At 41.8% G+C, this 18,633-nt stretch overlaps 1 protein-coding gene across 5 annotated transcripts in view; it reads left to right on the top strand.

The window, feature by feature from the left end:
- PTPRD (protein tyrosine phosphatase receptor type D) overlaps positions 1 to 18,633 on the top strand; it is a 2,140,771-nt gene that overhangs the window by 866,236 nt on the left and 1,255,902 nt on the right. For 4 of the 5 annotated variants that reach the window (XM_043546218.1, XM_043546214.1, XM_043546216.1 and 1 more), the window contains one exon: positions 191 to 263. The exons of the other annotated variant lie outside the window; for it this stretch is intronic. The gene's annotated coding sequence lies outside the window, so the exon portion shown is untranslated. The remainder of the gene's footprint in view (positions 1 to 190; positions 264 to 18,633) is intronic. 5 annotated transcript variants of the gene reach the window in all.

Raw genomic sequence — 18,633 nt, 5'->3', positions numbered from 1 at the left:
CATATCATTTAGTATATCTGACCTTTATTTGATACTTTATGTACTATACTCTTGTATGAATTCCACTTTATTATGCTGTTATGCAGCAGTGTTAATTTGTAGATGCTGTCCACCTACTATTTGTCTTTTTCATGGAATCAAGAGTTGCTTTTGTGAATGTAAAAATTTTATATATATATATATCTTACAGGGAAAACTTGAGGTGTCTTACACTTTTAATCCTCCAGTCAGTGATTGTCTTGGGAACATATTGTGGTAAACTGGTAAGTTTGTATTGATTTGCTTATTACCTTATTCAAATGAAATCTCATTTTGTGATATGGCTTTTAAAATAGGTGTTTTTTAACTGCATATTTGACACTTGTGCGACTGTTGCTGGTCTGTGTCTAGTTTTGATGCCCACAATTCAGAAAGGATGTTTAAAAATGGGAGATGGTTCAGAGAGGAGTATTGAGAATGATTAAAGGACTAGAAAACCTGCCTTATGGTGATAGACTCAAAGAGCTCAATCTATATAGATTAACAAAGAGAAGATTAAGGAGGAGCATGGAGAATAAATATCTATATAGGGAACAAACACTGGGCTCTTCAATCTAGCAGAGGAAGGTATAACATGATGCAGTGGCTGGAAGTTGCAGCTAGACAAATTCAAACTGGAAATAAAGCCTACATTTTTGACAATGAGGGTAATTAAAACAATTTACCAAGGGTCCTGGTGGATTCTTAATTGCTGACAATTTTTAAATCAAGATGGCATGTTTTTCTAAATGATCTGCTCTAGGAATTATTTTTGGGAAAGTTCTTATGGCTTGTGTTATGCAGGAGGTCAGACTAGGTGAGCACAATGGTCCCTTCTGGCTTTGGAATCTATTAAATAATCCTCTGCAGTGTTGTGGACTCAGCATTATCCGTTCCAGAAGTTTCAGGGATGTGCTTGCATTGCTCAGCAGAAGAGCTGGTTGCAATGTATTATTATTATTTATTTCCAAATTTTAACAAAACACTTTGCCAAAAATGTCCAGTATTTCCTTCCCCCAGCCTCTTTATTTTACCAGCTCTGCTCAACAGCTATCTCGCTGGTTACAGGAGAAGTCTGAGGGGTAGCTGCATCCTGTTCAATCAATGCTTGGCTGACAGATGGTTTCTACACAGCGGAGATGAGTAAGGGAGTTAAGTTAGGAGGAAGTACTGAGGTTCCACAGGGGATCTGGCAAATCCCTTCCTCCCAATAATAAAGTCATTGTCTAAGGATCTTTTTTCAGAAAAGAAATACTTTGTTTTAATAAAATTATTTTTGCTGAATTTGACCTTCAGCTGGGAGAACAAGAGTGGTATTCACATATTCCTCAACTCTCAGGACAATTTTGAGAAATGCTACTGTCCAATGGATAGATCACAGCCCAGTGGGTGGGTGCATCAGGAGCCTTGGTTTCTATTCCTTTCTCTGCTATTGATTCACTGTATAACCTCAGGCAAGTAATTTAACTGCTCTGTGCTTCCTCTTCATTCATCCTAGTGAGAAGATACATATTGACTGTTCTTTTTGCAATAAAGTGGAAGTCATAGTAGCACTGGAGTCCAGGAACTCATGAATGCTAACCATGACAAGTTATATCATTGTTACTAAATCATTTAACTTTTCTGGGCCTCAGTTATTACATGTGTAAAATCAGGATGATAATATAATATACTCTCATTTATTCAAACTTCCTTGTTTGAAACAAGATTATGTCCTGCCCAACCCTCTGAAGATTTCCTTTGAGCTCATTCAGTGTTCCCCATGACATTCATGCAGTTGAAGTTGTATGGTACTCTGCTACTTTAAATGTGTGTTGCAAAGATTAATGAGCTAATTCTAGCAAAGCCCCTGCAAAATAGAGGTCCCATTCATGCAGAATACTCCATTCAAACAGCACTAAAAGAAGTAAGTGAGAGTTTGATGCATTAAGGGCTTGTGGAGTCACGCTCACAAAATACTATGCAACTGCTTGTTGTTACTTTCATTACAGTATTTACTTGAGTATACTTGATCAATAAAAATGTATGTTGGTGGTATAGCTAGGACCACTGGCCACTCTCGTATGATATCCTACTTTCAGCTCTGGTCAGTTCTTCAAGTAATGAAAGGAAAGCTTTTAAGCACATATAGTCTTTCATTTATAAAAGCACCACACATTTCAGAGCCCGCTCGTGGTAGCAACATGCAGCTTTCTGGGCCCTCATTGCTGTGTGAAGAGGGACCCTTTGAACTATCCTGCCACCTACCATACCTTTGAATAACAATATCAGCTACTCCACACAGTCAGTGTCTGATATTTTAGAGGAAGATGAAAACAGTCCTGTCAGTTGTGCAAACTGTGCCTGGAGGAACAATTTCTTCCTGATCCTTACAGGTGAATAACAGCTTAATTTGTGCCCTAAATCATGTGATTTGATCACTCTTAGAATTATTTTAGCTAGCATATTTTCAAATTTTATTAAAAGTAATAAAATTACCCAGTCCATTTTGTGCTGTTCTTAGTGTAAATGTACACCCAGTGGTTCCATTCAGTAATATGTTTTGTCCAAGACAAATAAGAATGATCCTAGAACCAAATGCATACCCTTAAGCAGAATTATCTGCATCTCCAGTTTTTCAAACAGACTTCTATATTGCAGTATTTAGCCAGTGATTTTAAAGAAAATTAAGTAAATAAATATGAGATAAATATGCAAACTTATATTTTATATAAAAAAGAAATCTTAGCCCTGTGTTTGTTTGTTTTTTGCTCTGAGTAATAGTTTCCTCTGCATGTTGAAGATCTTATTACTCAAGTTTAGGCTATGGGATTATGAGAAAATGCCTCTAATCATGTGTCCTAAACATTCAAAAGTAAAATTATTTGGAGCAATCATTGGAGATTAAAAGCCTGGGAGGCGGGGAGAAACAAATTAACATGGATAAATTATGTGCTTAGATTCTTTTTTTTTTTAACCTAAACCTACCTAGGTATTGCCTATTATATGGTGTATGCTATATGCCATGCTAAATCATTCTAAACTTTCACAGTTTCTTTTGGAGATGGTTTCAGTGCTGTATCAAATGTCACGTATTTCACCAAATTTTAGCTTGACAAATGAAGTGCTAAAGAGGATGATTCTAGGAGTGAAACAATTTCTCCAATTTATGAAAACTTTATAAATCAGCTAATTTTACCTAACTGAAAATCTATTAAAAATATAACCAGGTTACAGCTTCTGCTCTACAATCTCAAAATCAGAAGGACAATAGATGACTCTGAATTAAAGTAAAAAAGTAATGCATCTTTGTTAGCCTGGAAGTGCTATTTCAGTCATTGAGATGTATTGGGGTTCCAACGTCTTTGTTCTTTACAGGAGTAACAAAAAGGCCATGTCTACATGAGCACTTACTGTGCAGCAAACTCCAGCATGCTGTGCGTTGTGTCCGTGTGGACGTTCCTTCTGTGCACTAAAAGTTGCCTTTGGCACATTGAGTACTATGTCAGAGTGCACTAGGAAACTTTTAGTGTGCATCAGCAGAGTCTACACAGCCACTTAGTGCATAGCATCCTGGAGTGCTGTAGATTTACACCCTCTCTTTGCCACACAGTAAGTACTCATGTAGACATGCTCTCAGAGTAAATGTTGTTGCCATTTAAGTCAATGGCAAAACTCCCATTAACTTCAGTGGGGCCAAGATTTCATCCTTAGACTTTTATGAATGGAGAAATTTCTGCCTAGGTCTCAATGGCACTTTCTTAAGTTACACCAACAGAAGGAACTTTGCAGGAAACTGGGTCAATGTTGTTATTGAAAGACAACTGCTGTATTTGTAGCTGATGAAAAAAGGCAGAATTAATGGAGTGGGAAGGGAAAGAAGCCAGAATATTATACTTATTTTGATCATAGAAAGGAAAAAAACCCCAGAACAATAATGATAGCTTCACTATCAAACTTTTTAATATACTGTGGTCATATTCTGAATATGAGTGGAAAATAAAAACATTAAAATTGTTAACACTAATTGTCAGCTAGATGTCTTTAGGATTTAGGAAAAAGGATTTGGAGGCTGTAACTTCTGTATCATTAGTTTGAATCCAGGGCAGGTTGTTTGAGATGGAAAATTATTTAAGTCTGACAGTTATTTGGTGGTCTATATGAAATCTGCTGGTAGACTGACTCCAAATGCGACAGACCAATGACCATGTGATGAAACCAGCACAACTTATTATATAGATTGCATCTTCTTTCAGTCTCATCAGACAGATCAAAAATCAAATTGGCCATGGACAAACTGCACCTCATACCTAGTTATGTTCCCTTTGGTTCAAAGATGGTGGAGCAGCTTGTGGAAGTCTGAACTGATATTTCTTTTTTGGTTAGACAGAGAACTTCAGTCTCTAGGGTTTGTCAGTTTAGAACCTTTTGCCAGTACTAAATTCACTTTTTAAAACAACCTATTGTCTAATCAAGGTAAAAATTTAAGAAGGAGAAACAACTCATATTAAATCTATACTGTCCGAAAAATATCCTTAGAAGAATGTTAGAATGGCTTAACTCAGGCAGTCACCTCTCTTGAAGCAGCAGTGATTAGGAAATCAGTCTTAATGGAAATACAGACGAGCTTGCGATAGCACAGAAGTATTGCTAATGAATATGTTTTCACTTCCAAAACTGGAGGGGTTTTAAGTAATTTAGCTCTTTTGGAGATCTGACATCAGGTGGATAAACACCCAAACAAGAAAGGAAATCTTGTTAGACCAAACTCAGGCATTTTTGAAACACAATAATCAAAAATGTCTGTTATCCCTATCTTAATAATTAAAAATTGCAAGTGCTCTTGGCTACCACACAAGAAAGTAAAGTTACATTAGAATTTTACACAAACATTGTCACAAGTTACCAGTTATGTGACATACGAACAATGTGAACATTTAGTTTGTGACGAGGTAGTGTGTAAAATCTGCCACACACTAAGTGTCCCTGCAGATCCTGCTGTCATGCATTTATGGTAAGGATAAAGTGAAAACTGCCAAAAGCCAAGCAGAATTGGACCTTGCAAAGGGAATTAAAACCAATAGTAAAAGGTTATATAGGTGTGTAAATAAAAAGAAAACAAGGAAAGAAGAAGTGGAAAAAATTCATAGGCAGGAGTTGTAGACCAAGCTGGATGAGCAAGCATCTCAGAGGGGTGATTAAGAAAAAGCAGAAAGCATACAGGGCGTGGAAGATGGGAGAGATCAGCAAGGAAAGCTACCTTATTGAGGTCAGAACATGTAGGGATAAAGTGAGAAAGGCCAAAAGTCAAGTAGAGTTGGACCTTGCAAAAGGAATTAAACCAATAGTAAAAGGTTCTATAGCCATATAACTAAGAAGAAAACAAAGAAAGAGGAAGTGGGACCACTAAACGCTGAGGATGGAGTGGAGGTTAAGGATAATCTAGGCATGGCCCAATATCTAAACAAATACTTTGCCTCAGTCTTTAATAAGGCTAAAGAGGATCTTAGGGATAATGGTAGCATGACAAATGGGAATGAGGATATGGAGGTAGATATTGCCATATCTGAGGTAGAAGCGAAACTCAAACAGCTTAATGGGACTAAATCGGGGGGCCCAGATAATCTTCATCCAAGAATATTAAAGGAATTGGCACCTGGAATTGCAAGCCCATTAGCAAGAATTTTTAATGAATCTGTAAACTCAGGAGTTGTACCGTATGATTGGAGAATTGCTAACATAGTTCCTATTTTTAAGAAAGGGAAAAAACATGATCCAGGTAACTACAGGCCTGTTAGTTTTACATCTGTAGTATGCAAGGTCTTGGAAAAAATTTTGAAGGAGAAAGTAGTTAAGGACATTGAAGTCAATGGTAAATGGGACAAAATACAACATGGTTTTACAAAAGGCAGATCGTGCCAAAGTAACCTGATCTCCTTCTTTGAGAAAGTAACCGATTTTTTAGACAGAGGAAACACAGTGGATCTAATTTACCTAGATTTCAGTAAGGTGTTTGATACCATGCCACATGGGGAATTATTAGTTAAATTGGAAAAGTTGGGAATCAATATGAACATTGAAAGGTGGATAAGGAATTGGTTAAAGGGGAGACTACAACGGGTCCTACTGAAAGGTGAACTGTCAGGCTGGAGGGAGGTTACCATTGAAGTTCCTCAGGGGTCAGTTTTGGGACCAATCTTATTTAATCTTTTTATTACTGACCTCGGCACAAAAAGTGGGTGTGTGCTAATAAAGTTCGTGGATGATACAAAGCTGGGAGGTATTTCCAATTTAGAGAAGGACTGGGATATCATACAGGAGGATCTGGATGACCTTGTAAACTGGAGTAATAGTAATAGGATGAAATTTAATAGTGAGAAGTGTAAGGTTATGCATTTAGGGATTAATAACAAGAATTTTAGTTATAAGCTGGGGATGCATCAGTTAGAAGTAACGGAGGAGGAGAAGGACCTTGGAGTATTGGTTGATCATAGGATGACTATGAGCCGCCAACGTGATATGGCTGTGAAAAAAGCTAATGAAGGCTTGGGATGCATCAGGAGAGGTATTTCCAGTAGAGATAAGGAAGTTTTAGTACGGTTATACAAGGCACTGGTGAGACCTCACCTGGAATACTGTATGCAGTTCTGGTCTCCCATGTTTAAGAAGGATGAATTCAAACTGGAACAGGTACAGAGAATGGCTACTAGGATGATCCGAGGAATGGAAAACCTGTCTTATGAAAGGAGACTCAAAGAGCTTGGCTTGTTTAGCCTAACTAAAAGAAGGTTGAGGGGAGATATGATTGCTCTCTATCAATATATCAGAGGGATAAATACCGGAGAGGGAGAGGAATTATTTAAGCTCAGTACCAATGTGGACACAAGAACAAATGGATATAAACTGGTCATTGGGAAGTTTAGACTTGAAATTAGATGAAGGTTTCTAACCATCAGAGGAGTGAAGTTTTGGAATAGCCTTCCAAGGGAAGCAGTGGGGGCGAAAGATCTATCTGGCTTTAAGATTAAACTCAATAAGTTTATGGAGGAGATGGTATGATGGGATAACATGATTTTGGTAATTAATTGATATTTAAATATTCATGGTAAATAGGCCTAATGGCCTGTGATGGGATGTTAGATGGGGTTGGATCTGAGTTACCCAGGAAAGAACTTTCAGTAGTATCTGGCTGGTGAATCTTGCCCACATGCTCAGGGTTTAGCTGATTGCCATATTTGGGGTCGAGAGGAATTTTCCTCCAGGGCAGATTGGAAGAGGCTCTGGAGGTTTTTCGCCTTCCTCTGTAGCATGGGTCACTTGCTGGAGGATTCTCTGCTCCTTGAAGTCTTTAAACCACGATTTGAGGACTTCAGTGGCTCAGACATAGGTGAGGTTTTTTGCAGGAGTGGGTGGGTGAGATTCTGAGGCCTGCGTTGTGCAGGAGGACAGACTAGATGATCATAATGGTCCCTTCTGACCTTAGTATCTATGAATCTAAGTATCTATGACCGCTAAACATTGAGGATGGGGTGGAGATTAAAGATCATGTAGGCATGGCCCAACACCTAAACAAATACTTTGCCTCCATTTTAATGAGACTAATGAAGGGCTTGGGGAAGTGCAAGGTGGCAAATGAGGTAGAAATTACCACATCTGAGGTGGAATTTAAACTCAGACTGCTTAATGGGACTAAATCAGGGTGCCCAGATAATCTCCATCCAAGAATATTAAAGGAACTACCACATGAAATTGCAAGCCCAATAGGAAGGCTGTTTTAAGCGGGTGGTGGTGGTCGGGGACTCTCTCCTCCAGGGGACTGAGTCATCTATCTGCCGCCCTGACCGGGAAAACCGAGAAGTCTGCTGCTTGCCAGGGGCTAAGATTCGCGATGTGACGGAGAGACTGCCGAGACTCATCAAGCCCTCGGATCGCTACCCCTTCCTGCTTCTCCACGTGGGCATCAATGATACTGCGAAGAATGACCTTGAGCGGATCGCTGCGGACTACGTGGCTCTGGGAAGAAGGATAAAGGAGTTGGAGGCGCAAGTGGTGTTCTCGTCCATCCTCCCCGTGGAAGGAAAAGGCCTGGGTAGGGACCGTCGAATCGTGGAAGTCAACGAATGGCTATGCAGGTGGTGTCGGAGAGAAGGCTTTGGATTCTTTGACCATGGGATGGTGTTCCATGAAGGAGGAGTGCTGGGCAGAGACGGGCTCCATCTTACGAAGAGAGGGAAGAGCATCTTTGCCAGCAGGCTGGCTAACCTAGTGAGGAGGGCTTTAAACTAGGTTCACCGGGGGAAGGAGACCAAAGCCCTGAGGTAAGTGGGAAAGCGGGATACCGGGAGGAAGCACAGGCAGGAATGTCTGTGAGGGGAGGGCTCCTGCCTCATACTGGGAATGAGGGGCGATCAACAGGTTATTTCAAGTGCTTATATACAAATGCACAAAGCCTTGGAAACAAGCAGGGAGAACTGGAGGTCCTGGTGATGTCAAGGAACTATGACATGATTGGAATAACAGAGACTTGGTGGGATAACTCACATGACTGGAGTACAGTCATGGATGGTTATAAACTGTTCAGGAAGGACAGGCAGGGCAGAAAAGGTGGGGGAGTAGCACTGTATGTAAGGGAGCAGTATGACTGCTCAGAGCTCCGGTACGAAACTGTGGAAAAACCTGAGTGTCTCTGGATTAAGTTTAGAAGTGTGTGCAACAAGAGTGATGTAGTGGTGGGAGTCTGCTATAGACCACCGGACCAGGGGGATGAGGTGGATGAGGCTTTCTTCCGGCAACTCACGGAAGCTACTAGATCGCATGCCCTGATTCTCATGGGTGACTTTAATTTTCCTGATATCTGCTGGGAGAGCAATACAGCGGTGCACAGACAATCCAGGAAGTTTTTGGAAAGCGTAGGGGACAATTTCCTGGCGCAAGTGCTAGGGGAGCCAACTAGGGGGGGCGCTTTTCTTGACCTGCTGCTCACAAACCGGGTAGAATTAGTGGGGGAAGCAAAAGTGGATGGGAATCTGGGAGGCAGTGACCATGAGTTGGTTGAGTTCAGGATCCTGACGCAGGGAAGAAAGGTAAGCAGCAGGATACGGACCCTGGACTTCAGGAAATCAGACTTCGACTCCCTCAGGGAACAGATGGCCAGGATCCCCTGGGGGACTAACATGAAGGGGAAGGGAGTCCAGGAGAGCTGGCTGTATTTCAAGGAATCCCTGTTGAGGTTACAGGGACAAACCATCCTGATGAGTCGAAAGAATAGTAAATATGGCAGGCGACCAGCTGGGCTTAATGGTGAAATCCTAGCGGATCTTAAACATAAAAAAGAAGCTTACAAGAAGTGGAAGGTTGGACATATGACCAGGGAAGAGTATAAAAATATTGCTCGGGCATGTAGGAAAGATATCAGGAGGGCCAAATCGCACCTGGAGCTGCAGCTAGCAAGAGCTGTCAAGAGTAACAAGAAGGGTTTCTTCAGGTATGTTGGCAACAAGAAGAAAGCCAAGGAAAGTGTGGGCCCCTTACTGAATGAGGGAGGCAACCTAGTGACAGAGGATGTGGAAAAAGCTAATGTACTCAATGCTTTTTTTGCCTCTGTTTTCACTAACAAGGTCAGCTCCCAGACTGCTGCGCTGGGCATCACAAAATGGGGAAGAGATGGCCAGCCCTCTGTGGAGAGAGAGGTGGTTAGGGACTATTTAGAAAAGCTGGACGTACACAAGTCCATGGGGCCGGACAAGTTGCATCCGCGATTGCTGAAGGAATTGGTGGCTGTGATTGCAGAGCCCTTGGCCATTATCTTTGAAAACTCGTGGCGAACGGGGGAAGTCCCGGATGACTGGAAAAAGGCTAATGTAGTGCCAATCTTTAAAAAAGGGAAGAAGGAGGATCCTGGGAACTACAGGCCAGTCAGCCTCACCTCAGTCCCTGGAAAAATCATGGAGCAGGTCCTCAAAGAATCAATCCTGAAGCACTTACATGAGAGGAAAGTGATCAGGAACAGTCAGCATGGATTCACCAAGGGAAGGTCATGCCTGACTAATCTAATCGCCTTTTATGATGAGATTACTGGTTCTGTGGATGAAGGGAAAGCAGTGGATGTATTGTTTCTTGACTTTAGCAAAGCTTTTGACACGGTCTCCCACAGTATTCTTGTCAGCAAGTTAAGGAAGTATGGGCTGGATGAATGCACTATAAGGTGGGTAGAAAGCTGGCTAGATTGTCGGGCTCAACGGGTAGTGATCAATGGCTCCATGTCTAGTTGGCAGCCGGTGTCAAGTGGAGTGCTCCAGGGGTCGGTCCTGGGGCCGGTTTTGTTCAATATCTTCATAAATGATCTGGAGGATGGTGTGGATTGCACTCTCAGCAAATTTGCGGATGATACTAAACTGGGAGGAGTGGTAGATACGCTGGAGGGGAGGGATAGGATACAGAAGGACCTAGACAAATTGGAGGATTGGGCCAAAAGAAATCTGATGAGGTTCAATAAGGATAAGTGCAGGGTCCTACACTTAGGATGGAAGAATCCAATGCACCGCTACAGACTAGGGACTGAATGGCTAGGCAGCAGTTCTGCGGAAAAGGACCTAGGGGTGACAGTGGACGAGAAGCTGGATATGAGTCAGCAGTGTGCCCTTGTTGCCAAGAAGGCCAATGGCATTTTGGGATGTATAAGTAGGGGCATAGCGAGCAGATCGAGGGAAGTGATCGTTCCCCTCTATTAGACACTGGTGAGGCCTCATCTGGAGTACTATGTCCAGTTTTGGGCCCCACACTACAAGAAGGATGTGGATAAATTGGAGAGAGTCCAGCGAAGGGCAACAAAAATGATTAGGGGTCTAGAGCACATGACTTATGAGGAGAGGCTGAGGGAGCTGGGATTGTTTAGTCTGCAGAAGAGAAGAATGAGGGGGGATTTGATAGCTGCTTTCAACTACCTGAAAGGGGGTTCCAAAGAGGATGGCTCTAGACTGTTCTCAGTGGTAGCAGATGACAGAACGAGGAGTAATGGTCTCAAGTTGCAATGGGGGAGGTTTAGATTGGATATTAGGAAAAACTTTTTCACTAAGAGGGTGGTGAAACACTGGAATGCGTTACCTAGGGAGGTGGTAGAATCTCCTTCCTTAGAGGTTTTTAAGGTCAGGCTTGACAAAGCCCTGGCTGGGATGATTTAACTGGGAATTGGTCCTGCTTCGAGCAGGGGGTTGGACTAGATGACCTTCTGGGGTCCCTTCCAACCCTGATATTCTATGATTCTATGATTTTAATGAATCTGTAAACTCAGGGGTCATACTCTGTTACTGGAGAATTGCGAATATATTACCTATTTTTAAGGCAGGAAAAAGTGGTCTGGGAAACTACAGGCCTGCTAGTTTGACCTCAATTGTATGCAAGGTCTTGGAACAAATTTTGAAAGAGAAAGTAGTTAAGGACATAGAGGTTAACAGTAATTGGGATAAAATACAACATGGTTTTACAAAAGGTAAGATTGTGACGGACAACCTGATCTCCTTCTTTGAGAAGATAACTGATGTTTTAGACAAAGGAAATGCAGTAGATCTATTCTAACTTGATTTCAGCAAGGCATTTGTTACAATTCCACATGGGAAATTATTAAGTAAATTGGAGAAGATGGAGATGGATATGAGAACTGAAAGGTGGATAAGGAACTGGTTCAAGGGGAGACTACAACCAGTCCTACTGAAAGATGAGCTGTCAGGCTGGAGGGAGTTTACTATTGCAGTCCCTCAAGGATTGGTCTTGGGACCAAACTTATTTAATATTTTTATTACTTACCTTGGCATAAAATGCGAGACTGTGTCATCTGCAAACTTTATTTGCACAAAGTTGGGAGGTATTGCCAATACTGAGGAGGACCAGAATATCATACAAGAAGAGCTGGATGATCTTGTAAACTGGAGTAATAGAAATGGGATGAAATTTAATAGTGCAAAGTGTAAGGTCATGCATTTAGGGACTAACAATAAAAAAATTTCATATAAGCTGAGGATGTATCAATTGGAAGTGATAGAGGAGGAAAAAGACCTGGCTGTAGTGATTGATTACAGGCTGAGTATGAGCTGCCTTTGCGATGCGGCAGTGAAAAACGCGAATACAATCCTAGGATGCATCAGGTGAGGTATTTCCATTAGAGATAGGGAAGTGTTATTACCATTATACAAGGCACTGGTGAGACGTCATCTGGAATCCTATGTACAATTCTGGTCTTCCATGTTTAAGAAAGATGAATTCAAACTGTACCAGGTGCAGAGAAGGGCTACTGGGATGTTCTGAGGAATGGAAAATCTACCTTATGAGAGGAGACTCAAAGAGCTTGTCTTGTTTAGCCTATGCAAATGAAGGCTGATAGGATATATGATCGCTCTCTATAATTATACCAGAGGGATAAATACCAGGAAAGGAGAGAAGTTATTTAACACAAAAACAGACCGGTCATCTGGAAGTTTAGGTTTGAAATTAAGTGAAGGTTTTTAACCATCGGAGGAGTGAGATTCTGGAATAACCTTCCAAGGGGTGTAGTGGGGGAAAAAAATCTAACTGGTTTCAAGACTGAGCTTGATAAATTTATGGAGAGAATGGTATGATGAGGTTACCTACAATGGCATGTGGTCCATCTGTAACTGCTAGCAGCAAATATCTACAACGGTCAGTGACGGGACACTATATGGAGAGGGCTCTGAATTACTACAGAGAATTCATTCCCAGGTGTCTGGCTGGGGAGTCTTGCCCACATGCTCAGGGTCTAACTGATCGCCGTATTGGGGTCGAGAAGGAATTTTCTCCTGGGTCAGATTGGCAGAGGCCCTGGGTGGAGGGTGCCTTCCTCTGCACTAAGGGGAACAGGTTACTTGCAGGTTTAAACTTGTGTAAATGGTGGATTCTCTGAAACTTGAAGTCTTTAAATCATTATTTGAGGACTTCAGTAACTCAGTCAGAAGTTACGGGTCTATTATAGGAGGTTCTGTGGCCTGCAATGAGCAGGGCATCAGACTAGATGACCATGTTGGTCCCTTCTGACCTTAAAATCTATGAGTCTGTGATTCAGAAATTGACTTTTTTTTTTTTTTTTTTTACAGTCTAAAGCAATGAAAATCTTACTCCCCATTCATTGCGTACAGTTACCCTTCATGGTCAAGTACTCTCTGTCAACTTCTCAAAATACATACACAAATAAATAACGTATATAGGCTTATCAACCTTTAAAAATCTTTTACCATAAATGTAAAGGAGTCATAAATGTTTGGCTTTTGAATATGAGGTCTTCAACCTGAAAAGGCTGTGAAATGCCAATCTAGTCCAATCTTCCTTCCTGCCATTTTGGATTTATTCTTTACAGTACATTTTCTACATATTATCCAGCCTAATTTTCAGTCTCTTCAGTGATGATACCCTCTCATATCTCTTGAGAGAGAGCATTACAGAGTATAGCAAAACCACCGCTTCATTCAGAGACTGTAGCTACAATGATGAGTGATTTTTTTTGTTCAGCTTCCAAGCCTCCATAGCCAGGTAAGTCCTTCCAGAAAGTATTCTCCTCTACCAGGACTATTATTCTGTAAGACCACTGAAATAGTTTCCTGTTGCTGGCTCAAGTGAATAAGACCAGATAGAAAAAGATTTTCTGCTTGTATTGGATTTACCAGTCCAAGCCTCTTGAGGTACATTTTATTATTGCAACCAACATGCTTGGCAATTTGCTTGCTGGCTTATCAGTAATTGGAAACTGCAGCTGAAATTGATTATAGATATTTTTGTGGCCACCTGAAACAAACTGCCTTTTTTTTTTTTTGAGATGTTACAATGTAATATTCCTTCATGCCTTTTTCATACTGTACTGGTGAGAGAATGATCTCTTCATTTGCTAATGAAACTACAGCTTCTCTGTATTGAGGGCACATTCACTGTAGCTTCCTGAAGCAAGGACAGTCTCACTAAAATATCACTGAGATAAGCATGTGCACTATAGGTTAAATCAGTGGTTCTCAAACTGGGGCCACCACCTGTTCAGGGAAAGCCCCTGTAGGCCGGGCCGGTTGGTTTATCTGCCACATCCGCAGGTTCGGCCGATCGCAGCTCCCACTGGCCGTGGTTTGCCGCTCAAACCAATGGGGGCTGCAGGAAGCGCGGCTAGCACATCCCTAGGCCTGTGCTGCTTCCTGCAGCCCCTACTGGCCTGGAGCAGCGAACCGCGGCCGGTGGGAGCCGTGATCGGCCGAACCTGTGGACACGGCAGGTAAACAAATCGGTCCGGCCCGCGAGGGGCTTTCCCTGAACAAGCGGCAGCCCTAGTTTGAGAACCACTGGGTTAAATACTTTCTTGTATACCCTTTGCTATCACAAATATAAAAATATCTTTGTGAAATAGATCTTAAGTACAGGTTAGGCTAAATATTTATAGCATTTATGGATGACAATATCCTCTACAGTGCAAGTGTGACTTCTGGTGACCTATTTTCTTGTACACACACCCACACATCCGGGATGAGCAAAGACTTGTGTGAATTTTCCTGAGTGTTATGGATCAGTTGATGTAATGTAGAATATTTAATAATGGTCATTGCAAAGGTTTTTACTGACTTTCTAGAGTCAATATTGTTTTGAGACCATTCCGGTTTATAAATGGAAAGTATTAAATTATTCCCAGAGAACCTCTCTGCAGTTGGATCATGACAAGATACTTTGTGGGTAGAGCTGGTCAAAAAATTTCTGATTGAATGGTTTTCCATCGCAAAATGCTGATTTGACAAAGTCAAGACATTTAATGGAAATATATTGATTTCATTTTTAATAAAAAAAAAATCAACAGAAATTATTTGACTTCTTCATTTTGACAAGGTTGAAGCTCTTTGTTTTGACTTTATCCTGCTGTCAGGGTGCCAATGCCTGAGATGATGGGGCGCCCAGGATTTCCAGGTTTATGGATCTTGGGTAGTAGATAGAATATCCCAGGTCGGGGTTCCAGGGGTGTGTCTGTGCGGATTTGATCTTGTGCTTTTTCAGGAAGTTTCTTGAGCAAATGCTGTAGATGCTTTTGGTAACTCTCAGTGGGATCAGAGGGTAATGGCTTGTAGAAAGTGGTGTTGGAGAGCTGCCGAGCAGCCTCTTGTTCATATTCCGACCTATTCATGATGACAACAGCACCTCCTTTGTCAGCCTTTTTGATTATGATGTCAGAGTTGTTTCTGAGGCTGTGGATGGCATTGTGGGCGCCCCATCATCTCAGGCATTGGCACCCTGACAGCAGGATTGTCCGGCTATGTAGACTCACTCCTCAGGCCCTACGCTACCAGCACTCCCAGCTACCTTCGAGACACCACTGACTTCCTGAGGAAACTACAATCCATTGGTGATCTTCCTGATAACACCATCCTGGCCACTATGGATGTAGAAGCCCTCTACACCAACATTCCACACAAAGATGGACTACAAGCCATCAAGAACACTATCCCCGATAATGTCACGGCTAACCTGGTGGCTGAACTTTGTGACTTTGTCCTTACCCATAACTATTTTACATTTGGGGACAATGTATACCTTCAGATCAGCGGCACTGCTATGGGTACCCGCATGGCCCCACAGTATGCCAACATTTTTATGGCTGATTTAGAACAACGCTTCCTCAGCTCTCGTCCCCTAACGCCCCTACTTTACTTGCGCTATATTGATGACATCTTCATCATCTGGACCCATGGAAAAGAAGCCCTTGAGGAATTCCACCATGATTTCAACAATTTCCATCCCACCATCAACCTCAGCCTGGTCCAGTCCACACAAGAGATCCACTTCCTGGACACTATGGTGCTAATAAACGATGGTCACATCAACACCACCCTATACCGGAAACCTACTGACCGCTATTCCTACCTACATGCCTCCAGCTTTCACCCTGACCACACCACACGATCCATCGTCTACAGCCAAGCTCTGCGATACAACCGCATTTGCTCCAACCCCTCAGACAGAGACAAACACCTACAAGATCTCTATCAAGCATTCTTACAACTACAATACCCACCTGCGGAAGTGAAGAAACAGATTGATAGAGCCAGAAGAGTTCCCAGAAGTCACCTACTACAGGACAGGCCTAACAAAGAAAATAACAGAACGCCACTAGCCGTCACCTTCAGCCCCCAACTAAAACCCCTCCAACGCATTATTAAGGATCTACAACCTATCCTGAAGGATGACCCAACACTCTCACAAATCTTGGGAGAAAGGCCAGTCCTTGCCTACAGACAGCCCCCCAACCTGAAGCGAATACTCACCAACAACCACATACCACACAACAGAACCACTAGCCCAGGAACCTATCCTTGCAACAAAGCCCGTTGCCAACTGTGCCCACATATCTATTCAGGGGACACCATCACAGGGCCTAACAACATCAGCCACACTATCAGAGGCTCGTTCACCTGCACATCCACCAATGTGATATATGCCATCATGTGCCAGCAATGCCCCTCTGCCATGTACGTTGGTCAAACTGGACAGTCTCTACGTAAAAGAATAAATGGACACAAATCAGATGTCAAGAATTATAACATTCATAAACCAGTCGGAGAACACTTCAATCTCTCTGGTCACGCAATCACAGACATGAGGGTCGCTATCTTAAAGCAAAAAAACTTCAAATCCAGACTCCAGCGAGAAACTGCTGAATTGGAATTCATTTGCAAATTGGATACTATTAATTTGGGCTTGAATAGAGACTGGGAGTGGCTAAGTCATTATGCAAGGTAGCCTGTCTCCCCTTGTTTTTTTTCCTGCAAAACCCCCCCCCAAGACGCTCTGGTTAAACTTGGATTATTGCTGTGCACATTGTAAGATGAGCTGTTGCCAGCAGGAGAATGAGTTTGTGTGTGTGGTTTTTGGAAAAAGGGGTGTGTGTGGGGGGGGGGGGGTGAGAAAACCTGGATTAGTGCTGGAGGTGACCCACCTTGATTATCATGCGCATTATAAAGAGGGGTTTCAAAGGGGGATGGGCTGTTGCCAGCAGGAGAGTGAATTTGTATGTGTGTGTGGGGGGGGGGAAGGGTGAGAAAACCTGGATTTGTGCTGGAAATGGCTCTACTTGAGGATCACTTTAGATAAGCTGTTGCCAGCGGGGGAGTGAGGTGGGAGGAAGTTTTGTTTCATGGTCTCTGTGTGTATATAATGTCTTCTGCAGTTTCCACGATATGCTATGCATCCGATGAAGTGAGCTGTAGCTCACGAAAGCTCATGCTCAAATAAACTGGTTAGTCTCTAAGGTGCCACAAGTACTCCTTTTCTTTTTACGAATACAGATTAACACGGCTGTTACTCTGAAACCTGAAATAAATGGGAATATGGTCCTGTGAATATCCATGTGCAATTAAATAATCCTAGTACTCAGTGTTAAAGATAATATTCTGACTTTAACTGTGGCCACCAAATGGAAGTTCTTACTCAGGCAACACCTCCATTCAAGTAAACGGAAATTTTTAAGTGGCAGTTAAAGAATGCAGAATCAGGTTTTATGTAAGATACTTATTCCATTGTAGCTCTATGAAACAACTGAGATTACAGTATTCATTATCAACCCATTACACATTATCAACTGTGTAACAGTTTTCAAAATCTTTTTCTGGGGTGGATGAAGACGGGAAGTAAGAAGAGAAAGTGTTAGAAAACTGACCAGTAAACCCAAGGCAGTGATGATGATGATTCAAGTCAAACCACTATATATTGTTATATATTTCTGCTGTGCCTATTTTATTTAAAATGTAAATCATGACACATGCCCTTCCACACAGTAGAATATGTCTTCACCTAAATCCCTCTGTTTAATATGGCAGCATGTCATATCTCAGAAAAACTATCTTTGAATAATTCTGGAAAGATGAAGTGAAAATCAAGGTATATGAATAGTTGTGAAAAATATTCATAGTGAATTAAAATGGCAATTTCAGTAAATGGCTTTTGCAAACATTGGGCATGATTCTCATGTACAGTTCAGTTACTGTGCATCTCTCTGGCAGCACAAAAGAGCTGGAGAGGATAGATCCAGCACTTACCTTCTCGGGATTCCCCCTGGATTGGGGGAAATCCCCAGAAGCTGTAGAGCCACTGTAGCAGGTCTGTACCCCCTACCTTTCTAGGGCATCGCATACGGGGCATTCCTGGAAGAAAGGGGCTTCTCTGTGCACACAGCTACCATTCATATTGGCGTAGGAGATCGGAAATGCAATTAACATTCAACAAAACAATGAAACTAACTAGACACAATAGGCTGTCAAATGCACAAAGCGAACTAAAAATATGGATCATTTAAATCTTTCTTTTAATAATCTTTATTGTGTTCCTTACTGCAAAATCAATGGGTATGATGTTTTCAGATGGGAATTTGATTTTCAAATTGATAGTGTCCTTTTAACCTATGTTTGCTGAAGACTATTATTGGATCATGGTTGTTTTCACATTTGTTGAAGGTTTCCTGTTCTGTCTGGAATTTTTATCAGATCAATTATTCAGTCTCCTGCTGAAATTTTCTTCTCTCATGTATGTTCATATCTGTAACGTAACTAAATGATATACTTTTTTTTGAGCAGTATTGCTTTCTGTCTTAACCAGTCAGGCAGAGTTTTAACA

Source organism: Chelonia mydas, chromosome 5 (assembly GCF_015237465.2).
Source record: "Chelonia mydas isolate rCheMyd1 chromosome 5, rCheMyd1.pri.v2, whole genome shotgun sequence".
Taxonomy (NCBI): domain Eukaryota; kingdom Metazoa; phylum Chordata; order Testudines; family Cheloniidae; genus Chelonia; species Chelonia mydas.
This window is presented reverse-complemented; position numbering and strand designations above follow the sequence as displayed.